The following is a 13,241-nucleotide window of genomic DNA, read 5'->3' on the forward strand; positions in this document are numbered from 1 at the left end:
CCTGCTCTCCCATGACTCCTTTCTGAATATGGCCATCTTAGGTTGTTCTCTAGATGTTTTTAGACTCCAAGGGGATAGAATCCTCCTCCATATAGCTCCAAAATTCCTTTTTGGGAAGTGAATCTGTCTTTTGTGAAGAGCGGTTTTCAAAAAGTCTGGTGACTCTTGGAGTCATGGAGAGAGAGGAGTGATCTGGAAAGTCACTGTGAACTTATTCTGCCTTCTTGGAGAACATTGAGGGGTATAGATTGCTTCCTGGGACAATGGGAGGGAATATAGTGGCCACTTAGAAGCTTCTTGCTTGGCAAAAGAGAAGTATTGTCAGGATCCGTATTCTCAGTTTATTGTAGTCCCATTTTTCAGTGTTTAAGAATGGAGACACCTTTTTTGTTGTTTATTTCTAATAAATACACTACCCAGCAGTTAGGGCAAAAAAAAATGGTACTAAGAGAATTATTGACAAGTTCTTTTATGTGTCAGAAGGCTAAAGAAAATTTTTTAAAAAGAAGAGTACAAAATGTATGTGTCTGACAGAAGGAACTTCATGAAATGTTCTGAGAGCCCTTTTATTTTATTTATTGAATTTTAACTGTTGAAACTTTTCTTTAAACTTCCTCTTGCTTATTTATTATTCCTAAGTTATAGTTTAGGAAGGAGCCAGTTAGCTGATATTTATGTGCTCAGAGCATTTTCAGATCCTGCAGTGATGCTAATTGGTATTATGGTATTTGTTAGCAGTGGGATTTAAACTGAAACTCTGGGTCATGCTTACCAGTGATCCATGAGCAGAAGTTTCCTAACACATGATATGTTATAAGCTGCCTCCCAAGAGTTTCTTGGCATACTAAAGATCCAAATGCATGGTTCCTGTGCCCACATATTCTAATTCTGAAAGTGAGACATAAAATTTTAGGAAGGTATAACTTTTAGAAAATATTCCTATGTAATTCTGATGTGCAGCCTGTAGTGCAGAGAACAATTATAGAGAGGAAATCCATACATTTAAATTAGTATATATAAAATCACTTGTCCCTTTAAAAGTTGGAATGAAATTTTCTCTTCTGATTTGCTCTTCAAGAGAAACATGCTATAAAAATGAATTTAAAATCTGTGGGAACCAGAAGGCAAATATATTTATTCAATTTGGACCAAGGCCAGAACACCAGTAGACATTAACAGCAGAAGTCCTGTGAAAAGTGATAGTTGTTACACAGAGTTATATCATTAAGAGTGGAATCTAAGTATTGTCTGTCAACAAGTGCCCTGTAACTAGAGTGTGAAGTATTTACTGTAGACTCTCCTTTACTGTCAGTACCCTAGCAACATTTCCTTCGCTAAGATTGTTTTACCATTTCCATTATAAAGCCCATATTTTAAGGGTTGTAACTGGATGGTGGTTTTAATTTTTGTTTGAAAGTTGGCAATTTGACTTGGAAAAATCATGTATAAATTATTTGAAAGAGGTTTATTTATTTTTACAGTGAAAAGTAGCTCTGTCAAAGCTTTTTCTGCGCTTTGCTTTCAAACGAAAGTTTACAGGCCATTAGTCCATAATGTGAATTAACCCCATTTGGTATTTTTCTCTTTCCTTTAAAATGGTAAAGGACTGTTATTCACTTTGGTGAAGTGTTTACTGCATATTCACTGTAACTACATAACATTTTAAAAATCTTATTTCTGTGGGATTTTGCATTATTATTGTAACTGCTCCAGAATGTACACAGATGACATAATGGATCCAAAGGAGGTTTTAGAGGAACACTGTGGCAATATATGAAGTAAAAATCCATTTCCAGGATGGCAGCATGAAATGGTCCTGTTTGACTGCTTCATCCCATGGTGCCTTAGCCTGAGTAGGGATAAGTGAACAGTTTGAAGAAACCTGGATCAGTTCAAATCTTTGTTCAGTAGCCTAAATTAAAATGCAAGAGGGGAAGAAGTCTCTTATTTTTCTCAAGTAAACCTTTTGTTGTTGTTTATTCAGCAGTAGTAAAAAGCAGTGTATGTACATGTAGATCCTATTGTGTGTTGAGTGTGATGCCACATGGCAGAGAAAGCAAGATGGATGGTTGACATTCCCTGCTCTGGAGGAACTGAGAGTGAGTTAGGGAAGACAGCTTAGTGTGTGGTAAGGCCTGAGAGTCACCACCAACCTGGTCAGATTGTTTTAGAAGCAGAGAAGGAGCCACTAACTCACTTTTTACTTCAGGGTTTGGTCTTTATTTCTAGAAAGAAACTTTTTTTCTATTTGCTTTCTCAGCAGATGCATATGTCCTCTGATTCTGTGACAGCTAATGTTAGTAGGAAGGTGTATTAGTTTGCTAGAACTGCCAAAACAAAGTACCCCATACTGAGTAGCTTCAACAACAGAAAATAATTTCTTAGTTCTGAAGGCTGGAAGTCTGTGATCAAGGGTGGGTGTCTTCTAAGGCTTTTGTCCTTGACCTGCAGATGGCATTTTCTCCTTGTGTCTTTACATGATTTTTCCCTCTGAACCTTATTTCCTTTTCATATTTTGACACCAGACATATTGGATTAGGACCCATCCTAAAGATCTCATTTTAATTTAGTTACTCGTTTAAAGACCCTGTCTCCAAATACAGTCATACTCTAAGCCGTAAAGGGTTAGGATTTCAAATGCTATTTCATGATGAATTCTGGGAGATAACATAACAGATGTTCTACATGATGAATTTTCCCCCTTTAAATATATTGCTTTTATCTGCCAGAGTTTGAACACTGGGATTTAGGATTCTGTTGAAGAAAGGAATTGGAATTGCAGGTGGAAACTAAAAGATGGTGATTTAACCTTATAAATAGCATCTGTTAAGAAGCCTGACTTCTTGGGCTGGGGTTGTGGCTCCGTCGTAGAACACTCACCTCACATGTGTGAAGCACTGGGTTCAATCCTCACATAAAGGTATCGTGTCCATCTACAACTAAAAAAAAAAAAAAAAATTTAAAGAAGAAGAAGGAGAAGAAGCCTGACTTCTCAACGAGAGTGTCTTTAGACTTAGACAAACTATCTTCAGATCACCTCTGTTTCTTGCAAAGGGCTGTAGGCAAGCCTCCAGTTTCCCATCTGTAAAGATTGCTGTGCTGTGCTTGCTTTTCTCAATCAGATGAAATCTTGTATTCACTTCTCCTTGAGCTATGGTCTCACCTGCTTTCTTTACTTGATTTTTTTTTTCTTAAACTTTTCAGTTTCTTGCTAGTGCCTCTCTTTTTTTTTTTTTTTTTTTTTTGGTACTGTGAATTGAACCCAGAGGACTCTACCACTGAGTTACATCCCCAGTCCTTTTTATTTTATTTTATTTTTTATTTTGAGATAGAGTCTTGCTCTTTTCTCTGCAAAGTGTGTACCTCTATGCCTATCTTTCTGTCTTTTCTCTATGCCTGATGGTAACATCTGCAAGGCATTTCTTATTTCCATTAATACCACCCAGAATTAGGCTGTCCATTTGTAAGGTACTTGATAGTCTCCCACTGTCCTTTCACATGTGTAACACAAGTCCTCCCAACAGCCTTGTGAGGCAGCAGTGGATAACGCCCATTATATTGATGAAGAAATTAATTATGTAAATGTCCCCAATTTTATGTTCCCATAGCCCCCTTTTGAGTGCCATTCTCATAGGGCTTATCCTGAATTATTTTATTTTACATTCTCTTTCACTCAGTTCATGGAGACAGAGGGTTGTATCCTGTTTGTGCTTTGCCCATTGTAGCCAGCTCACTCACACAAGCAATTTTAAGGATTTTAGAATAATTGGTCCTAGGAAATGCTTCTGTACATTACTGAGAAGCAATTTGAAATAAAGTTGTAGAACCTCCTATATTGTTTGGCTTGAAGTCAGGTTTGCTGTAAATTGAAGTTATGGAAGTTCCTTGACATGTGCAAATTAAATGTGTTGCTTCAACTCTTTACAAGTGATGCTAAAGGCAAGTGATAAGTTGTATCTGTCATTTTGCTGATACCAAATTTGAATTGAATGGAAAGAATATCAAGTCACTTGCCACACATGGTGGTACACACCCATAATCCCAGAGACCTGTAAGGCTGAGGCAGGAGGATTGCAAGTTCAAGGTCAGCCTTGGCAATTTAGTGAGACCCCCGTCTCAAAATAAAAAATAAGAAAGGTTGGGGATATAGTTCAATGGTAGAACACCCCTAGGCTCAAATCCCCAGGAACTGCCCACCACCACCACCAAAAAAGTAGTCTGTGTCAGCTTGGTCCATTTACTCTTTTTTTTTTTTTTTTTTTTTTTTTTTGGTGCTGGGGATTGAACCCACACGTGCTTTACCACTGAGCCACATCCTCAGCACCTTTAATTTTTTTTTTAATTTTGAGACAGAATCTTGCTAAGTTGCTGAGATTGGACTTGAACTTGCAGTCCTCCTGCTCTATCCTCCCGTGTCACTGGGATTACAGGCATGTGCCTCTGTGCCTCTTTTTAAAGCCCATTTGTGTTGGGTTATTCTACTGAAAAACTGTTTTTAGAGATGAACCTTTTCTCTGTTTTTAGGAGCTAATACCAGGTAAAGTACACATAAAACAATTCACACCTACTAAATACACAAAAAATGTAAGCAGAAATTCACTTAAAGCGTCTGTTCTTCTTAAAATTCTACCTTTTATCATTGTGAAAACAGTTTTGTTTATAAAAATAGGTTTTGAGATGGATAACTTTAAGCTCAATTTTCCTTTAGATTTTATTTTCTTGCAAATAACTAATAATGTGGGTTTTTTTTTTCTTTTAACAGTTCCATTGATGAGTTTAAGGGAAGTTTTTATGGTAGGAGGCTGTAAGTTGGCAATTAAGAACAAACAGTTAGCCACCTGTTTGTGATTAGGAAGTGATTGTAGAAATCTGTAAAAAAAAATTTTGAAAACAGGAAAGTGGGAGTTTTTGTTATTGTTAGATGTTACTTAGTTTTACTGTTTAAAAGGAAAATATAATGTAATGCTAAAGTACAAAACTAAGTAACAATTGTGATTGTAATTTGTGGTGATGTGCAAGGTGGAAAAATAAGTAAGGAACACTAGGAATTTATAGTCACTATCTATGGATTATAGACCATTTTTATTTTCTCCTTTATACTGTTATCTAATTCCTAAATTATAATCTGATCATGTATTGAAATTTTACAAAGAAATAATTTTACTCAACTTGAAATAATTGTTCAAACAATTTAGCAATTGAGGGAGAAAACAACATAGAAATGAACTCAAATCGGCTTTTTTCTCCATGCAGTTTTTTTCCAAGAACCTAAGACCTTATTACTCAAAGTGTGATCAGTACACTATCAGCGTCAGCATCACCTGGGAGCTTGTTAGAAATGCAAAATATTGGGCCCTCTCTAGATCTACTGCATCAGCATCTGCATTTTAACATGATCCCCAGGTGATTCCTAGGCATATTAAAGTTTGAAAAGCACTAATTCAAACGATTCTCCCGTCTTAGTAACAAGCCTAATTTCAAATCCTACTTCCATTTTATTCTTTCATTGGTTAGGGCCATCTTTTTGGTAAAATTTTAAAATGACAAATATGCAAGGTACAGAAGGGCTACCCAAGTTTAAGATAGACTTCACATTACATTCTGACTCTTTGAAATATATTTTGTAATTAAGCTAAAAATGTAGTTTTCTGACAAAGGCTAGGAGAGGGGACAAAAGCAAGAAAGCATGAGCTCTTCCACTTTGTTTCTTCTTAACTAGAAGGAACAAGGGAGGAGTAAATTAGGATTTTCAAAATAGCTTTCAGCTTCTCAAGATTAGTGGCTTATAAAAGAATGAAGTGGAATGTAGTTCTACACCCTCTTTATGTAAGGGCCTTTCTACACAAACCCAAAGTGAAGTCTCACCCAAACACTACATTCTGAACCTCATTAGAACATTGATTTTAGCATGTTTGTAAAGATTTCAAGGCCTTGAACTAGATTTTTGTAAATGGAAACCAGATTCTTTTTCTTATATTTTGGTACCCAAAAGTTTACTTTGAAATTTACTTTTCCTACTGTTGCTGACTTTTATGTGCAGTTTTTATGCTCACCACAATAATGACAAAGTAGTTATTTCCATTGGCAGCATGGAGCCCCATCACAAGGTTTTGTTTTTCAGAGTACTGCCTGCTTTGTTTTCATTTTTGTTTTATTTTTAACAAAAAATGACTTTACGATATAACAGAAGAGAAACTACATTTCCCAGGAAATCATCTCCTTAATTGCTTTGCCCAAAAGTAGAAGTGCCTTCCTTGTCTCTCTACATTTTCTGTCATCTTCTTTTTGATAGTTAAAGTAATATATGAAAGTTGCCATGGTTTGGGCAGCAAACTTCTGGATTCTGATGATGTGTCTTTAAGCCCATTTCTGTAAATGTGCACTCATCCTTTGCATTTTTATATATACTGGGACCTACAGGCATTCTATGATAACAGCCATGTGACTTAATTTATACAATCATTTCCAATTACTGTCTTCTCAATGGGTAGGTTCCTTTCCTCTTTGTAGTGACACAGCAACACAAACAAAGGCACCAGTGTTGTATAGCTAGGTGATAAAGTAAGTGGTGGTTGGTGGTCTTCATTTGCAAAGATATTGTTATTTTTGGAAGGATAAAAGTGGGAAGAACCTGATAAGATTTTCTTTCATGTACTTTTTAAAGATACACTTCTATCACCAATGACGGAAAAAATATTAAACACTTTTCAAGCAGTTAGATCATAATGTGAGCTAATCACTTTATTTTGAAGAAAAGTATTTTTAAACAGTCGAGCTAGTGAATTTACTTTTAAAATGTATTGTGCTTACACAGTAGATGGTTTTATTTCCATGATGTTTTTTACTACATAATTATACATCTTAATTACGTAATTACTATCATAATTATTATGTAATTGCATGTACTTCCACTAATTACAAAATCAGGAAGTGTAATTATCTAGTAAAAACTTTATGAAATTTCATGTACTAAAAATTACTTAAAAGGCTATTCCAGTGGTCTAGTGGAAGGCTTTCCATGGTTAGTCTTCTTAGTCATGACTTTAGAAGTTGGACTCATAGGCCAGGACAAGGAGGACAACTACAAACAGACCAACACTAAACTGAGTTTTATAGGTAAGATAGTCTCTATCCTTTTTGAGTTAAAGTTCAGGAGCATTTTAATTTCTTTGTGACTATGGATTTGTGGTATGAACATTTTATGTTTGAGGTAGCTATCACAAAAACTGTCAATGAAAAGGGCAGTTGTTTCTTAGAAAAGATTGGTTAATATAATTGGCAATCAAGACATTTAGGTTACAGAACAGCCAGGCATTCTGTGATTTTATAATGTGAATGACTTAGTTAGCTATCTCTGTCTTTAAAAGCGATGATAATAATAATTACTATTTTTTGGTTTTGTTTTTGTTTTTAGTTTGGACAGGATTTTTTCCAGTTTGTGTTTATATTTACTAAGACTTGAGCAAACATATCAAAAGAGCACATTCTTTTTCTACTACTTGATGTCAAAAGCAGCTTTTGAGACATAAACATAAAATGCACAAACATGTAACATCAGACCATAAATCAAGACAGAAGGTTTAATTCAATAAAGCTATGATGCCTTTACCATTCAAAACGACATACAAATTGCACAGTGAAACAATAGTCATGACAGCAAATTAGATATGACATCTAAATTACACTACAAAGAGAAATCCCAGAACCATTTTTTGGTCTGTAGAAGTCTATTTTAGCCCAGGTTTAAAACCCAATCTAGAGACTGCTTTATTGTCTAAGTGGGGTAATATTGTAGAAGACTAATTGGAGGTTGGTTGAATTAATTGCACATTAATTAGGAGGAAAGGGCTTATAATACTCATGGCAGAAAAGAGAGTAGATCCTTTAAGTATCATGATAGAATGTACTGTAAGTTTTAGCAATGAATATTAATCACTTCTTGGCCTTTTGGCTGAGATCAAGTGTAGGAGTTAATATCAGATGATCAATATTTGTGTAACATGTATGTTATCTACTATGATATAACCTAAATAAAGCACTTGGGGGTTAAAAATGGTTATACTAAGTTTTCTTTCCCCCAAATTAGTGTTTTTCATTAGAAGTATATTGAAATACCCACTTAAAATGTATCACAGTAACTTCTTTTGAAAAAGCAGTCTTAAACTTTAAAAGGTTCATTCAGCTCTGTAATCTTAGAAGCAGATGATGTTTCATTTCCTCTTAGGGCATTCTATAAAGACACACTCTTCGTAATTTTATCGGTTATTGACTTGGTGACTTTTTTTATCAGCTAAAATTTCTAATAAATGTGAATTTTAAAAAGTTAGTGAACAATATGAAAATACCAGTCCCATTTGCTTCAAGCAAATTTTAGAGGATTTATAATCATTCAGAAGGGTTTCATGGTCTCAGAAATGTTTGGGATTTAAACAGGTTTAGTCTGACTCCGATATTTTCCTCTTGTTAGGTAGGGATTCTTTTTAAATTGCATATTCTTTTCTTCATTTACTTAGCCCAGAATTTAATGTCTTAATCATTTCTTATTTGCCTTAACTCTATTGCAGTAACGTTTCTTCTCATGGTTTCAAAAGTATTTATGCTCTCTCCCTGAGAGACAGCACTGCCTCTCACACATCCCCTTAATTTTTTGTTTTTGTTTTGATAATTGAGGTTTTTTGTTTGTTTTGTTTTGTTTTTTACCAACTGCTTGTGTTGTACCAGAACAGCCTTTAATGGTTAAATGTTTGCTTAGTCCTCATCTTTTTCCCGTTACAGTGCAGATTTCATTTTGAAACTGACATAATGTTTACACTGACTTTCTATTTTGCTTTGCTTTCTTGCTTTTCATCTAAATTGATATAGGTCTTCATTGTCCTGTATAATTCTTTAAATTTTTTTCAAATTATCTAAGGGAATCAACCATAACTTTTGAAGTCTAATAATGGTCCTATGATGTCTCCAGTTACCCTATAGCCCCAGGCCCAGATCTGATGTTGATTTTCACATTATTAGTCAGTCCCTATTTATTGTTCTATGCAGTACTGTCATGTCTATAATGCTACCCCTCATATATAAAGAAAAACCCTTCATTGAGTTGACTCATTCCTAGAGTAGTTCTTCCTGTAGTTGTCATGAATTTATTCAGATTCATGTGCTTTCTCCTACCTTGTGTCTAGAAGACAGCAACTAGACAGAATTAGCCACTTGTCATTGCATTAAGTTGACTAACATTAATTGCATTCTCCCTGGTTAATGACCCTGGGAAACCTTCTCTCCTTGGTCTGTGAGCCAAGCACGCCTACCATCCCTTGGAACTTAAGGCTTGAACCAGATGTGCTCCAAAAAATATAGGTTTTCTGGTAATTTTATACTTTGATGTACTTTACCTGTTTTAAGAAATTGTTGTAAACTCAAATTCACCAAAAAAAGGATCATAAAACTAGGTCTATGTGTCTTTTTCTCTGTCCCCTTTTCTTGCCTGCACTTGTTTGACCCAATTCATTCAAGGAGTGAGTCTCTGCCCTATGTGATATGTAAAGGACACAATTGTAAGCAAGATCTAGTTCCTGCTTCTAGAGGTAGTACTACTCTGTGTGTGTGTATGTGTGTTTCTAGGGACCAAACCCAGGACCTCATGCATGCTAGGCAAGTGCTGTACCACTGTTGTATACTCCTAACACTAGAGGTGACACTGCTTCTGATGCCTTGCTTATTCATGCATTCATCCTCTAAATACCTACTTTTTATAGGACTTGATACTTTCTTTTTATTTTGCAGTGCTGGGGATCAAACCCAGAGCTTCACACATGATACTACTGAGCTACACCTCCAGCTCTTAGGACTTTGCTGTTTTATCGAGAACACACACATCCATTATCTTTTACTTTTTCTTATCCAGTCTTGTTAGACAGGGTTAGTTGACATTTTTTCAGATGAAAATACAACCTCAAAGAGATGAAATGACCAAGATTTACAGAAACTGAGCATCTGCTTTGAGGAAAGTTTCCTAGTAGAGATGGAATCTGAGTTGGGCTTTGGAAAATGGGTACGATTTTAATAGACATAAAAGTAGTCATGTACTCTGAGGCAAAGTTTTGTCTTACTTTTCTTTAAGCTCTCTTGCTTATCTACCTCTTATAAATCAAAAAACCACATCTGACAAATGCATGGTGATTTTAAAGCATGTCTGAATTGGAATATAGTCTAAAAGTGCTTACTAAAGAAGCTGGCCTGTGTAAAGCTTTAAGCCCAGGACTATAAACTGGAAGGGCAATTGCTCTTTACTCCCGGATGTAACCGAGGGTGGTACTTTGAAATAAATTGATCCATCCTTCAGGATATGTCTGTCAAAAGTGTATTAAAATGTTTCCCTATCTTAAATTAATTCAGACTATAATAATGTAAGTATTTTGACATGAAAATGTTACATACTGTGATATATTCACTTACCTTAAAACAGACATCTTTAGCTTTAAAAGAAAAAGAAGTATGGTTAGACAAAACAAAACAGAAATAGGAATTAAAAGGAATGAATGACTGACTTTACTAGTTTTATTTAGAAGATAAAAATAAAGTCTCATTAGCATTATTGACCATAGGATATGAAAATGTTTTTACGTAAAACATGATTATTTTAAGTAATGTGGTCAAAGTGTAAACATGTGGGGCCTGTTTATAAGTCACTGTTTACTGCTGAAATAACTCCTATGTTTTATTGGCATATTTTAAATTGTCTTATCCAAAAAAAGCATCGATGCTGAAAAGTCAATCAAATCCAAGATAAAGAAGCCTGAACCTGAGTCTAAAGAAAATTATTCAATAGAGCACACTCTGGTCTCTGTTAGTGAAGGCTTTATCACTTTTAACAAATGTGCCACAGTAAATTTATTAGTATGCTACAAAGAAATTTTCAAAATAATTAAGACTAAACTACACTTGTCAAAATAAATGAATGAAATACAATTTTGAATCATCTTTCTTCACTTATTGCTCATTTACATAATTCAGTAACTTACACAGGAGTCTTTCAGTCATTGGTGTGAATTAGCAAGGTTCTGCTATTCCTTGTTGTACAGGCAGGAATTATGCTACCATGTAATTAGCTATTCCAGACATGGACTAACGGGAAATACCAAAGGGCACAGCAAAATCTAAAGAGACAAGGCAGGGAATCTAAAGACAAGAGACAATCAAAGACACCCAACAAACTCAAGCTGGTAGACCACAGGGAATTCTGAATGAAGCCTCTTAATTTATTTTGAGAATAAGAAATCAGTAGTATGAGAGAAATCTCAACAAGATTAGCTGACTAAGCCTACTTAAAAAAAAAAATCTCTATAGTGCATGGTGCGCCAGGTTAACCACTCCTGTTTGTTAGTCTGTATACAGCTCAACAAATAGCCAGCAAAGCTTTTCATGGGTATATAGTGGCTTTCCATTGAGGTTTTCACTCTTTGAAGGAGGTCGTTTATACCAATGAGATCTGTAGATGCAAATTGCTTTCCCTATATGTGAGGGGTCATTCCTTTCACAGCCCACTTGCTCATCTCTTTTATAGAGGTTTTGTTATTTTTGTACAGCTCCCAAAGGAATGATGGGAATTGTGCCCCACCCCCCATCTAACTTAGCATCCAAATCTTTTTCCTCCAGCTCTGTGAAACTTTTGTGTGCTGATCTTTGGGAACAAAACAGGCTGTTGGCAGCAGCCTTTAGCTCTGAATCAGGAAACCTTTTTTTTTTCCTTCTTTCAACCTAAAATATCATCTCTTTAGATTTGCCTCTCTTGCTCACCTTATTCTAAGGAAATATCTTTTTCATTATAGCAGTGTCACTGTAACATGCTAGGACATGTGGGAAATTCTTGGAAGCAGTATCCTCAAAATGTCATTTTTAGTTTGGCTCCAAAATGGTGTAAGCTCATAGGAACTAGAACAGAGAAAGTGAAGGGAACAATTTAAGGGTTAGTTACAAAAGCCTAACTGATCCTATCACTGAAGCAGAGGGAAAGCTAATACCTGTCTTTTGCCTAGGCTTTAAGGAATCACAGACATTCCAAGGTTCTAGTCTTTGGGTAGGAGGAGCTCCAGGCACACTGTGTGAATGCTCTGTAAATATTTGGTGTTTCCTTCCTCCCTCCCTCCCTCTAGTATTTGTTGAGCACCAAGGGCGCAGACTTAGGCTTCTCAAGGGCAGTATAACGTAATCCAGCTCTTGGAGCCAAGGCTCAGTGTATGTTTTAGCTTTCTATTCCTTAATAGATAAGTGAAGTTGGGATGTGTGACTTAACCCCTCTACCGCCACACTATAAAACTGCAAGGAGAATAGAACCTGCCTCCTAGGGTTCTAAATTAAACAGATTAATTTAGAACAGGGCAATGTGTAAAATGCCTAGAACAGTGCCTGTCACATGACAAGCATATAATAAATGTCAATTGATTTTATTATTTCTGACAATAACTTTTTGTCCAAAGCACTATTACAGTACTTAGTAGTCTAGTTACTGTTACTGCATTGCTTTCTGCAGCCTGTCGATGACCATATTTTGTTCAGATTTGTGCCACCAAATGCTAATGTACAGTGCTAGACATGTGGTGAATGGTCCCTACTCACAATGAGCTTAAAATTTGTCTTGATAGCTGTTTTCTCAGGGTTTTGTGGGGGAGGGATGGTACTAGGGATTGAACTGGGGCACTCTACCACTGAACTACATCCCTAGCCCTCTTTTAATTTTGAGAGAGGGTCTCACTAAATTGCTGAGGCTGGCCTGGAATTTATAATCCTCCTGCCTGAGCTTCCTGAGTAAGGAATATACTCAGGAGTACATGATTACAGACATGTACCACTACACCCAGTAGTTTTCTTATTTATTAAAATAGCATTCATAAAGTGTATGAAAAAAATATAAATTTAATTCTCAGTTATCTGTACTTAATGGAAGAAATTGAAACACAAATCATTCACAAACATCTGTTTTTTGTCTGTCCCTTTGCATATTTTCCACTCATACTAAGCAATCAGTAATAACAGTTGGCTTTTTTTCTAAGGAGAGTAAAGAAAAGTTGTAATTGTTTGAGGAACAAGTTCCAAATCATGTACCTTTTAGCAGAATAATTCTTAACCAGGGTGTATCTTTTGCACTTTTAGAAATGACTGGGGACAAGACAGCTGTGTATTTAAAAAAAAAAAAAAAAAAAAAAAACTCCACAGGTGATTCTGTTGCACACGCACAGTGATGAGAACCT

The 13,241-nt window shown here is 35.6% G+C and overlaps 1 protein-coding gene and 1 pseudogene across 3 annotated transcripts in view; both read left to right on the plus strand.

Moving 5' to 3' along the window:
• Window positions 1–13,241, plus strand: part of Pola1 (DNA polymerase alpha 1, catalytic subunit) — a 293,829-nt gene that overhangs the window by 228,324 nt on the left and 52,264 nt on the right. The window lies entirely within an intron of this gene.
• LOC143639564 (U2 spliceosomal RNA) lies at window positions 7,932–8,086 on the plus strand (annotated as a pseudogene).

The sequence above is a fragment of the Callospermophilus lateralis genome, chromosome X (genome assembly GCF_048772815.1).
Source record: "Callospermophilus lateralis isolate mCalLat2 chromosome X, mCalLat2.hap1, whole genome shotgun sequence".
NCBI classification, from domain to species: Eukaryota; Metazoa; Chordata; class Mammalia; order Rodentia; family Sciuridae; genus Callospermophilus; species Callospermophilus lateralis.